Source organism: Alexandromys fortis, unplaced genomic scaffold (genome assembly GCF_014885135.2).
Source record: "Alexandromys fortis isolate MF-2015 unplaced genomic scaffold, M_Fortis_MF-2015_v1.1 scaffold_54, whole genome shotgun sequence".
Lineage (NCBI taxonomy): Eukaryota > Metazoa > Chordata > Mammalia > Rodentia > Cricetidae > Alexandromys > Alexandromys fortis.
Genome location: NW_026067958.1, coordinates 3,487,464 through 3,504,528, shown reverse-complemented (window position 1 = coordinate 3,504,528; position 17,065 = coordinate 3,487,464). Strand labels below are relative to the sequence as shown.

Here is a 17,065-nt window from a genome sequence, read left to right as displayed (position 1 = left end):
CTGTTGATCAATATTAGCTAAGACATCCCATCTAATCAATCTGTAATTGGTTTGGGATTTTGTAAGAAAAACCACAGAGAAAGGATTGACCCTGTGTGCGTGGGCTTGGAAGAATGACTGGAAGCTGATGGCAAATAGCTGGAGTTGCTGTCTACTGATTAGCAAGCTTGAAATCTGCTCAGAGGTGGCGTTTGTCATCTTATGAATTCAACTGAGAGCTGAGAGCAGTCAGGACTGTCAGTCACAGGAGGTTTAAATGACGTAGTTTGGACATTTGTCTCCATGCTCAGCTTTGAGTCACTTGGGCCTGAATGGGAGGAGCCCTGCACTCAAGTTCCCTGAATTCTGTTCCTTTATATTAAAAAAGGAAGGGTTGAGAAGCATTTTGATCTGTGCCCTTCTGCCTACCTCTAACTAACTTCACCCATATGATGGTCAGGTCTCTTGCAATAACCAGGCCTGATAGATTTAGAAGGCAAAACACACAGCGTTGTTTATAAGAGCTTAACAGAGAAGAATAGGTGAGTGAGGGAGACATGTGCAGGCTTGCACGCATACTCATGTGCGCGTATAAACACACACAAACAAGTTGAGTAACAAACAGAATCAGCGGTTGCCACGGGTGATTTTAACACAACTCAATTGTCCGTATGACATTACTAAGAACTATCCATTCTCTATAATCCTTTCCTAGTCTCAAATTATCTATAAATGAGTGGATTTGAAAGTATTTTTTACCCCTAAAGGCCTTTGGGGGAATCTCCAGTGGAAGCAAAGATATAGCCCTTCTCTGTGCTCCTCCTGTAAGGGTGCAAAGACAGAAACATGCTCCATGGCCTGGAGGTAGATGCTGAAAATGCCTACCTATTATACAGATATTCTAAGCCTCTAGAAAAGGGGAGGGGGCTGGAGAGATGGCTCAGCAGTTTAAGAGTATTGGCTGTTCTTCCAGTGGGCCTGGGTTCAATTCCCAGCACCCAATGACAGTTCACAACTGTCTGTAATTCTAGCTCCAGGGGATCCAACACCCTCACACAGAGTATATACAGGCAAAACACCAGTGTACCCTAAATAAATAAATAATAAACAAATCTTTAAAAAAAAGAAAAGAAAAAGGGAGGAAGAGAACTCATCTTCTGTTATTTCAAACTTGCTCTTAATTTCTGAAAACAGGAATTGAAAGCAACCTAGATATGTAAAAAGGCTCTAAAGTGAAGGGGGTTGTGGATTGGTGGTAGAGTTCATGTCAGAATGCATGAGGCTCTGGCTTCCATGCCTGATTCCTGAACAAGTGCACTTCCATTACATAACATCCTCTCTACCTCCCATCTCCTCATCTCCCACCCCAGTGGGAACTAGTATGTATTTCATGTATATATGAATATCATACATATTTCATGTATATATATATATATGTATGTATCATACACATTGTGCTCATAGAATTTTTCTGCTTTTCATCATAGGCTCACATTGCATATTTTCTTTACAATAGGTTCATTGTGTTGGATACTTTTTATGTCACAAGACACAACTCTTTTTTTAATTCATTTATTTTTTATTGAAAATTTCCACCTCCTCCCTTCTCCCACTTTCCCTTCCTCCTCCCCCTCCCTCTCCAGTCCAAGGAACAGTCAGGGTTCTCTACCCTATGGGAAGTCCATGTCCTCCCTGCTCCCCCCAGGTCCAGGAAGGTGAGCATCCAAACAGACTAGGCTCCCACAAAGCCTGTCCATGCAGTAGAATCAAAAGTCCTTGGTTCTCAGTCAGCCTCCACCGTCAGCCACATTCAGAGTCTGGTTTGATCACGTGTTCCATCAGTTACAGTCCAACTGGCCTTGGTGATTTCCCATTAGATCAGTCCCGCCATCTCAGTGGGTGGACGCACTTCTCGTGGTCCTGACTTCCTTGCTCATGTTCTCCCTCCTTCCGCTCTTCATATGGACCTTGGGAGCTCAGTCCAGTGCTCCAATGAGAGTCTCTGTCTCTATCTCCATCCATCGCCAGATGAAGGTTCTATGATGATATGCAAGATATTCATCAGTGTGGCTATAGGATAAGGCCAGTTCAGGCACCCTCTCCTCTGCTGCCCAAGGAACAAGCTGGCGACATCTCCTTGGACACCTGGGAACCCTCCAGTGTCAAATCTCTTGCCAACCCTAAAATGGCTCCCTTAATTAAGATATATACTTCCCTGCTCCCTCATCCACCCCTCCTCCATCTGATGATGGAGGGTGGGACCCCTAAGTAAGCTCAGGGTGGGAATCTCTCCGCAAACAGGGCTTTCTGAGCCACACATGGACTTTTGGGAAGACCCAGGTGGAACGAATTGTGTCTGACTAAAACTCTTGGCAGAAGCTTTGCTGAGCACCTGTGCTGCCTCTGGACACGGGCACTGGGAAGCGGAGGTTCGTACAGGAGACACTGGAATGCGCACTCACCCCCATCCTCTCCTGCTGCTTCTCATTGTGTAACTGCCCAACTCTGACCTTTAAACAAACTGAGGAAGCTTACAGAAGCATTGCCCTGAGTTCTGTCAGATACTCTAGCAAATTAATCAGACCCCAGCTGGGGTCAGAGAGACTCCAGGCTGGGTGACACAATCTATTGAAACAGCCCAACCTGCTAAGGGACCCAGTGTTCAAAGACACGGGCCTGTGACAGACATTTCATTTTAAACCATGGTTGAGAAACTGACATGTGCATTGTGCATGCACACAGACACACACACATGTACATATCATACACATGTACATATCACACACATGTACATACTAGACACACCTTTTGGCAATGATGAGAACATACTCTATGATTTTCTGTCATTTATTTTTAACTTACATGCCTAAACTGTATACTAAGCTATACTTCTACAATATCTTGATTGCATTTCAACAAATCAGCTATTCTTGAATCTTTTAGAAAAATTGTAATGTGCTTGCATAAAGGCATGGTGCTTGTACCAGACAGTCTCTGCAGCAGCTCTCGCTCTGCCTTGCCTTACTCAATAAATGCTTGAGAATAAAAAGACACCTAACAGACACACTTTGAAATGACAATGACATTGGATCTTCTAACACTACCCGACAATGGCAGTTTTATTACAAGTTCTTCACCATGTCTCAAAGTTCTTCCATTTTAATTGTTATATTGAGACAGCCAACTCATTCAGTACCTTGCCATAAGGTAATATGAACTGCACCTACAGCTGTGTCTTGAGTTTTGAGAACCCCCTTCTCCATCTTCTATTATCTACCCCTAACCTCAGCTGAGAGAGTTATATATATGTAAATATGGGATGGTTGTTCCCACTTTCATTCTGTGGCCCACAACCCCCCCACACACACTCACATGTATGCACGCACACAACTGAGTCATTTAATATAGTAGCACCACCTTCTGTACACAAGATTAGCCCTGCTTTCTGTTTGCCTTCTAAATGTTGGTTATGTCTTCAGACTCATTTCATGGGCACCATTGATGTAACTTGGAATCTGGAAACTGGTGTATTGAGCCTAAGTCTTTCTCTGACTAATCACGGTTTTACAGCATTGGCCAACTCTTTTTTGTCCTATCATTGGAGAACAATGAAGTAGTTCATTTTCTTTTTTCATGCATGTATGGCAGGCTGGAGATTGAACCCTTGGCCTACACATGATAAACATGTGCTCTATCTCTACACTATAACATCCCCAACCTCAGCAATGTTTGAATTTTAAATAAATTTTACTGATTAAGGTGCTATAAATATGTCCATTGGGTTTTCTTTTCCACTCTTTTTTTGTGTTGTGCAATATGCATGCATGTATACATGCACATTTCCATGTATGTGAATACTCATGTGTGTACTCATACGTGCACATGGAGTTCTAAAGTAGACACTGGCTATCTTCCTCAATCACTCTCCACTTTATTTACTGAAGTGAGGCATCTCAGGGAACCCAACGCTTGTCAGTTCCACCTCCTCTAGATAATCAGCCTGTGCCTGTCTCTGCCTCCTGAGTGCTGGGACTCCAGGCATCTGCCATACCTGCCAGGCTTTTCAGTGGGTACTAGCATCCTGAACTCTATTCTCAAGCTTGTATGGTAAGTGCGCTATCCACAGAGCCATCTCCCAAGCATGAGTACATTTTTAGAGTATATTGAGATATTGTTCTTAATAATTATTTTAGATGTGGTGTGACTTTAGGGAACCCCAAACAAAGCAGGATGTATGGTCACCAATAATGGATTTGGAAGACACAGAGCTAACTTCTGTCTTCTTATCATACCATGAATGTTTATGATCTGTGGCATTTGGCATGTGAGTGTTGCAACTTGGTAACGTAAGCTAGAATTAGTTCCTTGGGATTCTCCTCCCAATCTCAAAACTAATTAACTTTGAGAAAATGATTACGTTTCCCTGACCCCTAATTATGCCATCTATAAAATGACAACTTAATGATCTCTTTAAACTTTAAAATTATATGATTTTACGCTGTAGGACATGATAAGAAGAAAGCTTACAGTATAAATGGGCTTGTGCGATACCTAGGTACTGCCCATGTCTAATTTCTTAGAATGCTTCATTCTGGACACTGGAATGAGACAGAACCTCTGGACTGGGCTCAAGCAGGGAATAGCCATGTGGAGAAAAGCATTGAAGGCTTCAAGATAGTTCTCTTCTGCCTATAGGGCCTTACTTTAGAGAAAAAAGAATACATGATAAGAGACACCCTGCAACGGGCAAGAATTTTGGGGAGAACAACAGGAAAACACCACCTCCAGAGATCAGAGAATTTGGAACCAAAGGAAAATGTGCCAAAAGATCAAGCGACAGACCAGCACACGCAGTTTGTAGAAGGCGTTTGTCATGTATGTCACTGCCCAGCATCTTTGGTTTCTTATGTGTGTGGGGACTATGTGTGCCTGTCTTTGGGTGCAGGCTTATGTGAATGGATGTCTGTATATGTGTCCATGTACATGTGAACATACTTGGTTGATGTCAGAGATCTTCCTCAATCATTCTCCACTTTTTCACTGAGGCAGGACCTTGCAATTGGATACAGAATTCTTTTTTGTTGTTGTTGTTGTTTTTTGTTGTTGTTGTTGTTGTTTTTGTTTTGTTTTTTGAGACAGGGTTTCTCTGTGGCTTTGGAGCCTGTCCTGGAACTAGCTCTGTAGACCAAGCTAGTCTCGAACTCACAGAGATCCTCTTGCCTCTGCCTGCCTCTGCCTGCCTCTTGCCTGCCTCCGATCTCTGGGATTGAAGGCATGCGCCACCATCGCCTGGCTGGATCCAGAATTCTAATTCAGCTAGTCTAGCTAGTGGGGTCCTATCTCCTCTGCAGATCAGTGGATTATAAACAGGCTGTCTTTCCCACCTGCATTTATGTGGTTCCTGAATGTCTAAAATCCATTCCTCAACACTAGTGCTAGAAGTGCTTTGCCTACTGAGCTATCTCCCCTTCATTCTGGTGTCTTTTAAAATACCCATTTCTCCCTTTACAAGCCCTTCCTCAGCCACATAAAAGGGACATATGCACAATAGCATCCACTTTGGGGGACCTATGCACAATAGCAATAACACAAGAGCAGCTTTATTTTAGAAGCAGTCGTTGCCACAGTGAGAGATTCCTAAAGCTTGATTCAGACTTTTCCCTAGACATTCTCTGAATGTTCTCAGGCCATTGAATACACTTAAAACAACTTACAGTGGACACTGTTGTTTGCAACTAACAACTCCAACAGGTACTACATAATGTGTTCCATTAATAACATTTTGTCAAGGAGATAAAAGGATAATTTGTACTAAAGACTTGAAACTCTTTGAAACTATATTCTATTCTGGACATTAAACAGGCTGTCTGGAAAAAGAAGGAAGGCTGGCTGTTGAAAAGTAGATACAAACAGAAGTAAAATAGTAAAGGGGAGCCCCTGCAGAACCTCAGAACACCAGACCACATGCATGTGTTTGACCTGAAAAAGCAAAAATGACTTAGTATGGAGGTCCTCTTAATGATAGCACATGGAGCTTGATAGGGATACTTTCGGGCCAAAGTTAATTCACCTCAGAGGCCTCAATATTATTTGTCTTAAAATACTAGCTCCTTATTACAAGTTCATTAGAATCCCAGAAGTATAGAACCAGAAAACAGGTCAAAAGAAGAAAAGACCTCTTCTGACTATAGGGAAAGTTCGGAAGAAAGACAGGCGAGGGAGCAAAGAACATTTAGAATCAGGTCTAATATAACCAGCTACATCATAGGACTGGAATCTGTGTGTAAAACTATTGCAGCAAACTGATCATGAGGCTGCCTTAATAAATAAGAGGCCAGGACATGATCATTTCAACTCTGTGACCCACACTTATGCTGTCACTAGAAAACGCGGGTTAGTCATGTCACAGTCTAGTTGAGTGATCTTAGGTCAGTCCTACCCACACGGCAGCCAACACTGTCTGGGCATAAAGAACACGGTAGGGAATAGAGGAGAAATTAAAGTTGAGCAGTTAGTCACTTCTGAACTAGTTTGTCATCTTTATTGATTTCACAAATGTTACCGTCTTGGGTATCTGGGACTTGAAAATGTGTGGGAAAGACCATGGAAATCATGTAATAGGTGCATTCGTAGCAGGGCACCTGCAGCTGCTGCTCATAACACGGCACGGTAGGAACCACGGGTAGCAAAGTCTTGCAGACTAAAAAGAAATCCTGTTTCTCATTCACAAAACAAAGTGGAGCAAGTTGAAGGGGATGATCATCTGGGAAACTACTTCTGCTCTCACTTGTAGAGAAACCACTCCTAAAAGTCTTCAGTCTTATCCACAGCTGACTGGGAGATCTCACTGCTTACCGTGACAGCTCAGCCATCAGAACTGAGCTGAATCCACACCTTCAGTTTCCTTAGGACATCTTATCTGAAGACTAGCAATGATTCACCTAAGAAAATGTTCTACAGATTAAGTGGAGGAAAATTTGGAAAGGAAATGGATGGCAAGTTTACCAAAACACCTACCAAAGATCAATAGTATATTAGTCATCTATAGCTTGTGATTAACTGCCCAGAAACTCAGTAGTTCAAAATAATACATATTACTTATATCCATTTGTGGACACCTAATATTCAGGAGAATAAGGCCAAGAAAAACTACAAGACAGGTTACATATATGCTGATCCCTTTACATGGGAACAGCTCTGAGACTGCCTAAGACATGATAAATCTTGTTAGCCATAGAGTCCTCATGATGTATTATTACATGATATCCTTTCATATGGACAAGCAGAACACAAAGAAGGCAACTGCCAAATTTTGCCAAGACAACGTAGAACAGTCCTTCAAAATTCCCTGCTTCACAGAAATGTCTGTCAGATATTCTAGGTCTGTTGGCTGAAGATGGATGATGCTCCAACAATGCAGAGGAAACTTGGGTGACTATCCAGGCAGCCAGCTGTCTCTGTCATTTCTAAATATGTCATATTTCTATATGTTTGCTTTTCATTTCCTATTCACTCAGGTAATATATTATCTTTCTTAGGTCTCTGATGGGGTTGAAGACTAGATAGTTATACCATTTTCCTTGTAACCAAATTCAGAAAAGTAACTTACATAAGCAATGTAAAGTTTATAAGGTTGAGAAATATAAAACTTAAGTTGTTCATCTAAGAAAATGTTTTAAGATCTAAAAAAATACTTTTAGGATGGTAATACAAGTTATGATAGAAAATGGTTTAGGTATAAAACTTTGGACTCATCAAGATAGGTACATAATAGAATAGTTTCTCTAAATTTGACAAATAAAATGGACTGGACGTTATAAATGTAATTTTTGCTTGATAATTCTTTTTGGGTTTTTTTTTGTTTGTTTTGGTTTTTCAAGACAGCGTTACTCTGTAACAGCCCTAGCTGTCCTGGAGCTCACTTTGTCGACCATGATGGCCTCAAACTCACAGAGAACTGCCTGCCTCTACCTCCCAAGAGCTGATTAAAGGCATGCAATCACCACTGCCTGGCTATAATTATTTTTATATATAACTTTACTATGTTAGAGTTTCCTTTTTATTTAGACAAAAAGGGGAAAATGTTGCAGGATATTTTACACTGTGTGAAGATTCATTGTTATAATTGGTTTAATAAAAAGTTGAATGGTCACTGCTAGGCAAAAGACGTTAGGTGGGACTTTTGGGCAGCGAGGAACTCAGGGTTAGAATCTGGCACGGCAGGAGACACCAACACTGAGGAAGTCAGAGTACAGAAAGGAAGAGAGATAGAAAGAATGGGGTAGAATGTAGATTAATAGAAACTGTGTGTTAATTAAGCTGTGTGCTTGTTATAAGAGCTAGTTGGGAATATGCCTAAGCTAAAGGCAAAACTTTCATAATTAATAAGTCTCAGTGTCATTATTGGAGAACTGGAAGTCAGTCCTAAAAGTAAGGCAGATAAGAAAGACCTGTTGTTGTGTGAATTCAGGATAAAGGACCTAACTTTTACTGAATACCTAAAGCGTTTTTGGTTGTTTTTTTTTTTTTTTTTCTCATAGGCTGATCACTTACTACAAACATTGACATTTCAACAGTGGAAACTAAGATTTTATAAAGGTGATAGGGTTTGCTAAGTATGCCTCAATATCCACTTAGACTTTCTATTTCTGACACTCCAACCTCTGTAGGTATTGCTGGACACATGGCTGACCGCCTGAGGATGACAATTCTGAGTCTCCCTTGTTGCTGTATGTGTCATGGGAGTGAATTGTAGTCGTCAGAATGTGGCCAGAAGTGACTGTAACTTGTAGACCACTCCCTTTAACCTTGTGTCTTCTGCCACCATCTGTGTCTCATAGTCCATATGATAAGAGTACAGATATGTGATGTTGAATTCAATAATGCAATTAAGACATACAAAAATTCAAGTCTGTGGATGACCACATAAAGCTTAGACTTCCTACTTTGAAACATGTATTGTTATTACTGTGTGTGTTTATGTGACCACAATGTGGGCACATGAGGGAATTATCTGTGAGGGACTTTTTGTAGGGAGAAACAACTTGCAGAACTTAAAAAGGGAATTCACAGCCTATCAAAGTAGCAATTGTACCAAAGTCCAATTTGGTGACCCAATGAGTTTTATTTGGTTTACTACCAGGAGCCTGGGCCAAGGATGACAGAAGCAGGGATTACTCAAAAGTCCTGTCGCTGTGTCACAGAGAAGCCCATCCTAACACTCACAATGTTTTGTGAACGGGTGACAATTCATGAAAGCTCTATTCATGGAACCCTATACACAACTTGCTGGTGTCTCAACAGATTCAAGAGTGTCCTCTTGGCAGGGCTGGTTGTCAGTCTCTTCTCTCAACAGTTGTTTACTCTCCTATGAAGCTGGAGAGGGGCCTTTGACAATCTTCCATGTTACTACCTTATCCAGATATAAGAAGTCATTTTACATCCCTAGTCTCAAGAGCCTCTACCTCCCTACTACAGGGAATGTAGCAGTTTGGAGAAAGTGCTATACAACTGGCACTGGGGTGGAAGAATAATAAGAAGGAGTAGGGATAACTTTGTTCCAGAGTTGGTTCCAGGGATGGGTCTGAGGTGAACAGGATTGCATAGCACGTGCCTTTACCCCCTGAGCTGACTTGGGGCCCTGCACTGCCTATTTCTAAAGTAAAAGGAAAATAATGGATCTGATTCAATTCACTGTTATTTTGTTCGCTATTAGGGTGGTTAAACCAATATTCTAACAAGTGCATTACCTTGTCAGAGAGCACACAGCAGCAGAGGCAGACCTGGGACACCCTCATCCTGCCTTACCCTTTGATAGACACAATACCCAGCCAGAGGAGAATGCTCCCCAATGCCCTCTGTCAATGCACTGATGTATTCTAAGAGTTCCGTAAACATCTGAAAACAGTCATCCATCGCTGACAGTTGTAGGCTCTGATTTATGACAATCAGAGCAAAGGCTCCTCTAAAGTGGAGTTCATCTGATTCTATTATGATAAGTGATCTGCTTCTTTGAAGTGAGCTCTGTTTATCACTCTTCCGAGGTTCTGGCTCATTTTCCATGGAACATAAGTCTATTTGGGAGATGTTACGTTTGCTGATTGTTTTCAAATGAACTCTTCTCCAGATGTGTTTTCCCCTGTAATCCTGTGTACATGCCTCCATCTTACCACCTTTGTATAGCTCTTCCTAGCCCATTCTACATAGCTGGTATTGAGCCAACACCTACTAAGTACAACCATACTTGTTCCCAATAAAATACTGCACTACTTCTATATTGGTGACTAGCCAACATCTGATGGCCTGCAAGACCTCCCCACTGCCCTAGCTTCTGTGATTCTTTGTCAAGCACTCCACAGAATTAACAGTCCCCATAAACCAGGTGGGAACCTCCAATTCCATGACCTAGTACCTTTCATCTTAAGTGGCACTTCTAGCAATTGCTAGCATTTCAAAATGTCTCTGGAAAGTCAGGCATGATAGCACACACATTCAATCCCAGCACTCAGGAAGCATGACAGGTAAATGTCTTTGAATTTCAGGTCAGCTTGGTCTACAAGTTCCAGGACAGTCAGCACTATACAGAGAAATTCTGTCTCAAACAAAACAAAACAAAACAAAAAGTTTCTAGAGTGATAGCCAGTTTGTGTCTTGCAAACAAGTTCATAAAAATTTCAAGTTGGGTGGTGGTGGCACACACCTTTAATTCCAGCACTTGGGAGGCAAAAACAGGCAGATACCTGTGAGTTTGAGGCCAACCTGGTCTCTAGAGCAAGTTTCAGGACTGACTACATAGCTACTAAGAAACCCTGTCTCGAAAAACAAACAAACAAAAATTCAGTATCTTGTCAATTGTCAGTATCCATAGGTAATAACTCCTTCAAAAGAACTTGTCAGTATAAAGATACTAACAATAATAATAATAATAATAATATAATTTTAAAAGCTACTATCCTCTTGATAGTTCTACATCTTCACAAAACTATGAGCACACCCTTATGATTCAAGGCCTGTGTTTGTAATATTATCCAAAATCTTCCCTACCAAATCCCTCTCACTATAACACACACACCACAAACACACATAGACATACATATACAGACACATACAAACAATACACATAGATACATACACACAGACACATATACAGACAGACACATACACACACACATAGAAGTAAGCACATGTAAGCTAACAGAATCATGCTATAGAGAAATGAATTAAACCATACATAATTCAAACCTACTTTCTGTAGCCTAACTACTGTTCCGGCATAACCATACGCTCTTTGAAGGAATCAGCGAAATAAATGTTAGCAGCCATTATTGGTGTTAGTATCAGTAACAGTATTGTTACATCTATAAAGACTAAATTTCTCTTGTCTTCCTGCTTAAGATCCCATATGGCTCTGATCTCAGGCTTTCTGTTGCTGAGAGAAAGCAACACAACTGAAAACAACTTGGGAGGAAAGGGTTTATTTCAGATTACAACTCTCAGGTCACTATTGCTGAAGACAGTCAGGACAGGGATTCAGTTAGGAACCTGGATTCAGGAACTGGCACAGTGGCCATGGTGGAGCGGCTTGATCAATATGAGTTGCCCGGTCACCTTTCTTATACAATTCAAGATCACCTGCCTAAGGGTAGCGCCACCTGGTGTGGGAGGCCACTTGTTTGTTTTTTGGCAACACAGACCCCTGAAAATAATCACACAGAAACTATATTAGTTAAATCACTGCTTGGCCAATCACTTAAATGTATGCTAGCTAGCTCTTATATCTTTGGTTAATCCACTTCTATTAATCTGTGTATCGCCACATGGCTGTAGATTATGGTAAAGTTCTGTTCAGCATCCGACATCTCTCTCCAGCAGGGCTACATGGCTTCTCCTTGACTCTGCCTACTCTATATATCTCTCTTCCAGCCTGGGTATATTCTGTTAAGTCTTTGGCCGAAAGCAGCTTCTTTATTCATCAACCAATAAAAGCAGCACATATACAGAAGAACTTCCCAAACCAGCCAACAATGGTCTTCGCCCTCCCGCATTAATCATTAATCAAGAAAACGTCTGATAGTCTTGTAGTTCACTATCCAGGGAAATCAGAGCAGGAACTCAAGTAGAAACCTGGAGGTAGGAGAAGAGGCCCTGTAGGAATGCTGCTTGCTTGTTTGTTGCTCATGGCTTGTCCAAAATGTTTTCTTGTAGCACCCAAGACCTCCTTCCCAAGGGTGGCACCAAGGATGGGCCTCCCCATTTCAATCATTAATCAAGATAATACCCCGTAGGCTTGCCTATAGGCCAGTCTTACAGAGGCATTTTCTCAGTTATGGTTCCCTTTTCTCAGATAACTCTAGCTTGGGTCAAGTTGATTCAAAAACTAGCCAATCCAGCTCCGATTGCTTTTCTGTCTTTCTTTTTCTCTCTCAATGCCAAGGTTTGAACCTAGGACCTTGCAGAGGATAGGCAAACACTTTACCTTCTGAGCTACATTTCTAGCCCTTCCCAAACTGTAATATTTATATTATTATTTATATTTTGCTTATAATGATTGTGAACTCAGCAATATCTAGAGTCCCCTAGGAGACAAGCCTCTCGGCACACCTGGCAGGATTCTCTTGATTAGATTAACTGGGATGGGGAGACCCATTCTGAAAGTGGGTTTGGATCCTTGACTATAGAAAAAGAAGAAAGTGAACTGAGCACAAACAATCATCATTCTCCGCTTGCTGATGGAGATGCCATGTGAGCTGCTCCACTCTCTGCTTCCTGATGGAGATGTCATGAAAGAAGCTCCTTCAGGGTCCTGCTGCCTGATTGCCCTTCCAGGGTGGGCTCTACCTTCCTTCCTTGAGTTGCTTTTGGCAGTCTATTTCACTACAGCCACAGAAAAGCAGCTAAGATGTGATTATTTTCCTTACTTGTGTTTAATCAGCCAGATAAATGTTAGCAGTCACTATTGGTGTTTGTATCAATAACAGTATGGTTATATCTAGACTGGATAAATTTCTTTATAGTGTACAGTGTCCTTTGAGGAGGAGTGTATCTTATTTCTAGCCCTCTCCTCACATCTTGCTTCTTCCATTCAGGAAGGGGTTAGCTGTCTCTTACCCACGGCCACCGGAATTTATCACACAGATGTAACTCACAGAACCTCTCCATTTTCTAGACAATAGCTGTGTACAGACAGGTGCTGTGGTTTGTATCAGGATATTCTCTGACAGGGCTCATCTTGTCACACTAATTTGAAAGCTGCAGAGCTTTAAGGTGAGGCCTGGATGGCACAAGCAGGTGATTATGGTTAAGCCTTTGAAAGTCATACCTGCCTCTGCTTCTGTCCTGTGCTCCCCGCTTCCTAGTCGGCACCATTGTAAGGATCTTGGCCACCAACTTCCACACAGAATTACTCCCATCCATGCCTTCCCCACTGTAATGAATTGAACTTTATCTAATCCAAAGTGAGCTTTTCCTCTCTAAAGTTGTCTCTGCCTGGAATTTGGCCAAAATAACTCAAAAATAATTAATACAAAAAGAGAGTCACCAAACTTTCCCTTATTGAGTTTCTTCATAGGTTTTCTGGCAGTCTATGCATGGCAAGTCAATATTTGAAGAGGAACTTGTGCTCTCTCTTGAAATCAATCAGTGCTTTCATTTTGAAGCAATTCATATCTTTTGTAATAAGACTGAAACCAAAACAGAAACATGAATTTATACATAGCCTCTATATGTCAATAAATGAATGTCCACTTTTCTTAAGCCAAACTGTGTGCTTTCATCCTATGTTTTATAAAATGGGGGAAAGAAAGCATAAATATTATGTTATTATCATTCACTCTTTTTGTTTGTTTGTTTGCTTGTTTGTTTTTGAGATAGGGTCTCTTATGTAGCTATGGCTATCCTGGAACTCACTATTTAGACCAGGCTGGAGTTGAGCTCATAGAGACCCTCCTGCCTCTGCCTCCTGAGTACTAGGATTAAAGAAGGTTCATTCATTCTTAGTAGCAAGTTAATAGGCATGTAGTTATGTATAAATTTGATATCTTTCTCTACTAATAACATCTTCAACAAATACACTTGAAATACAAAATATTCTAAGGTGAATTATATTATTTTTAAAAAGATAATCTGTGGTTAATTTACCCGTTTTAAACACCACAGTTTAGTCACACTGATCAGCATTTGCATATACTTTTAAAGAATGAAAAAAATTTTTTTTCAATTTTGTGTGTGTGTGTGTGTTGCCTACATGTACATCTGTGTATATGTGCATGTCTGGTGCCAGGGAGGGTACAGGATCCCCTGGAAGTGGAGTTACAGACAGTTGTGAGCCTACATGTGGGTGCTGGGAATCAAACCTGGGCTCTCGAAAAACAGGAAGTGCTCTTAACCTGAGTCATCTCTCCAGTCCCTTTTTGGACTTTTTTTGAAAAAAAAAAAAAACTGTATGTAACCCTTTCATCAGTTCCGTCTTCCCAGGGAGGACAAATACTCACATGCACTCAGAATTAAAAGGAGCGAGCGAATCCTTTGTTGTTATTTTCCAGACAGGGTTCTCTGTGTAGCCCTAGCTGTCCTGGAGCTTATGCTGTACACCAGCCCGGCCTCGAACTCACAGAGATCTGCTTGTCTCTTCCTCCTGAGTGCTGAGATTAAAGGCGTGCACCACCACTCTTAACACTTTAAATATAGACCAATGACTAGCTAACTAATTATACCACATACAATATAGAATCCTCCCTGAGGAAACTTTTATATGCCAGATAAGCTGTGATACTTTCTGATGTGCAGTGTTCAAAACTAAAGAAAAGTATCTGGTACTTCTTTTTCTTCTTTTGTAAATTTGTGTGTGTGTGAGGGGGAGAGTTTCTCTGTATAGGCTTGGCCAACCCATAACTCACTCCATAGACCAGGCTGACCTTGAACTCAGAGATCCACCTGCTTCTGCCTCAGGAGTGCTGGAATTAAAGGTGTGTGCCACCACTGCCTGGATCTTTTTAATTCTTTTTTAAGAATTACTTTATTTTTAATTTTGTGGATATGGGTGGGGGATGGTGTGTGAACTTGTGAGTGTGGGTGCCCTCAGAATTTAGAGGTGGAGTTACAGGCAGTTAGGAATTGCTCAGTATGGATGCTGGAAACCTAATTCAAGTTCTCTGCAAGAGCAATACACATTCCAAACCACTGAGCCATCTTCCAGACCCTTATTAATCACTGGGCCATCCCCAAGTCCATATTTGGCAATTCTTCAAAGGAAGAAATACAGAGTTATCTTGTGACTCGGGAATTCCCCTTCTGGTTATGTGTAAAACGCAGTTTCTTGATGAACAAAGCATGTTGCAAGCATTCAGATAATGATCTCACTCACAACTAAAGTCTAATGTGTTGGACATGGTAGAACACCGCTGTAGTGCCCCAAAACTGGAGGCTAAGTAGGAGGATCTCAAGTTCAAGGTGGCACAGTGAAGCCCTGCTTACAAATATAGATATCCATCTGAAATGAAAGAAGGCTTGAGCCTTAGGAGACAGTTGCCAGAGCAACTGTCTGAGCTCTAACCCTGGCAGAAATAGAAAAAAAAAAAAAAGATGTGAATTCTAGGAAAAGGAGGAAGCCTGCCTTCAGATCGGGGCGGCTTTGCCACATATACGCTTATATTTCCTGACGGTACCTGCCTTTTCATGGCAGGATCTATTGACTAACACTGTTGCTTATTCATGTGGGTTGGGGGAGGAGTGGCAAGGAGCTGAACACGGACCGAGGCTGTTTGCATCTAAAACAACACGAAAAAGAAGAATTGCAAGTCTTTGGGTTTGAGGAGAAAGTGAAAAGTCAAATCTATGGATGTGCTCACACTCTGGATTGAAGAGATGGTTTGCCAAAGTGACCTCACCAAGTGGAAAGAGAATGCACAGAAAGCAGACAGTTCTGTCAGTCTGCGTGTGTGATAGGGAACCTGTCCAGACAGGTGGGAAGAACTCATGGTTCAACAAGACAATGCAGGCTTGAAGAATGGGCCAGGAACCTTAAGACTAAGGGAAACACAAGCCTGTGGAGTAATCACTGAGCAAGAGTCTTCACGATTCTTCAAGAAAAGGCAGTCAAAACCACAGCTACATCCAGCTTTAGTCACTGAACGGTCTGTAATGAAACAAAACAGAAGCAGAAATCTAGAGGCAAAACGTAGATTAGTTGCCACCCTCTGCTGTGGGGGCGAGAAGCCGGGGAAATGGAGGGCAGTTATGAGGGCTAACTTGTTTCTCCTGTGACTGAGAGACGATGTGAGCCTTGTGTTGACAGCTTTGAACATATTAAAGACCGCTGGAGGGAACACTTTCATGGGCAAACTGTATTGTGTTAAAAATCATGTCTCAATAAAATTCAAAGAACAATAACAAATGCTGATTAGTGAGCCCAAAAACTTAGGAACTGTACCCACTAGGACGAAGATGGGAACCGAGGCCGCCCTCATGTCAGAGACTTGGGCAGCTGTTCAAAGTGACAATGTGGAGTTAGGGGACCCAGAAGTCTCCTAGGTATATGCACAGGAGATACGAAAGTGCTGTGGCGCATTATCTTAACCAGACGAAGATGTGCTACATTTGGTTATGCAGCAAAATACTACTTGAACTGTGTAAAGGTGTGTTACTTTTGTTTCTGCTGCATTGTTAAATTATGTAAAGATGTGTTGCTTCCCCCACACACACCTTGGCTGCCTAAGGTGATTGGTTTAATAAAAAAAGCTGAGCAGCCAATAGCTAGACAGGAAAGGGATCATCAGGGCTCCCTGCCTATGCAAAATTCCCAATCAAGCCAAATCAAAACAAGCCTGGATTAAGAAATAGCCAGGTTTAATGGGAGTTCTGCACTCTCGGGCGTCTCCAAGGGGGAACTGGAAAGCTACACAAGCGCAACCACCAAAAGGGAGAAAAGGACACCTTGGGTTCCTTTTTTTGGAAGCTCATTTAAATACCCTGGGGAGTGGTCCTGACCACCCCCCCCAGGGGAGGGTCAGGACCTGGCCTGCTGGGATTTGGAGTCCAGAGTGCTAAATCTCAGGGTCAGGGGGCTAAGATAGATTCAAGGGGTTGGGGC

The 17,065-nt window shown here is 41.7% G+C and overlaps 1 long non-coding RNA gene across 1 annotated transcript in view; it reads right to left on the bottom strand.

Annotated features, from left to right (window-relative positions):
* Positions 1-1,757: 1,757 nt before the first annotated feature.
* LOC126507821 (uncharacterized) overlaps positions 1,758-17,065 on the bottom strand; it is a 63,774-nt gene continuing 48,466 nt past the window's right edge. The window contains exon 3 of the long non-coding RNA XR_007593648.1: positions 1,758-2,016. This is a non-coding gene — a long non-coding RNA (uncharacterized lncRNA). The remainder of the gene's footprint in view (positions 2,017-17,065) is intronic.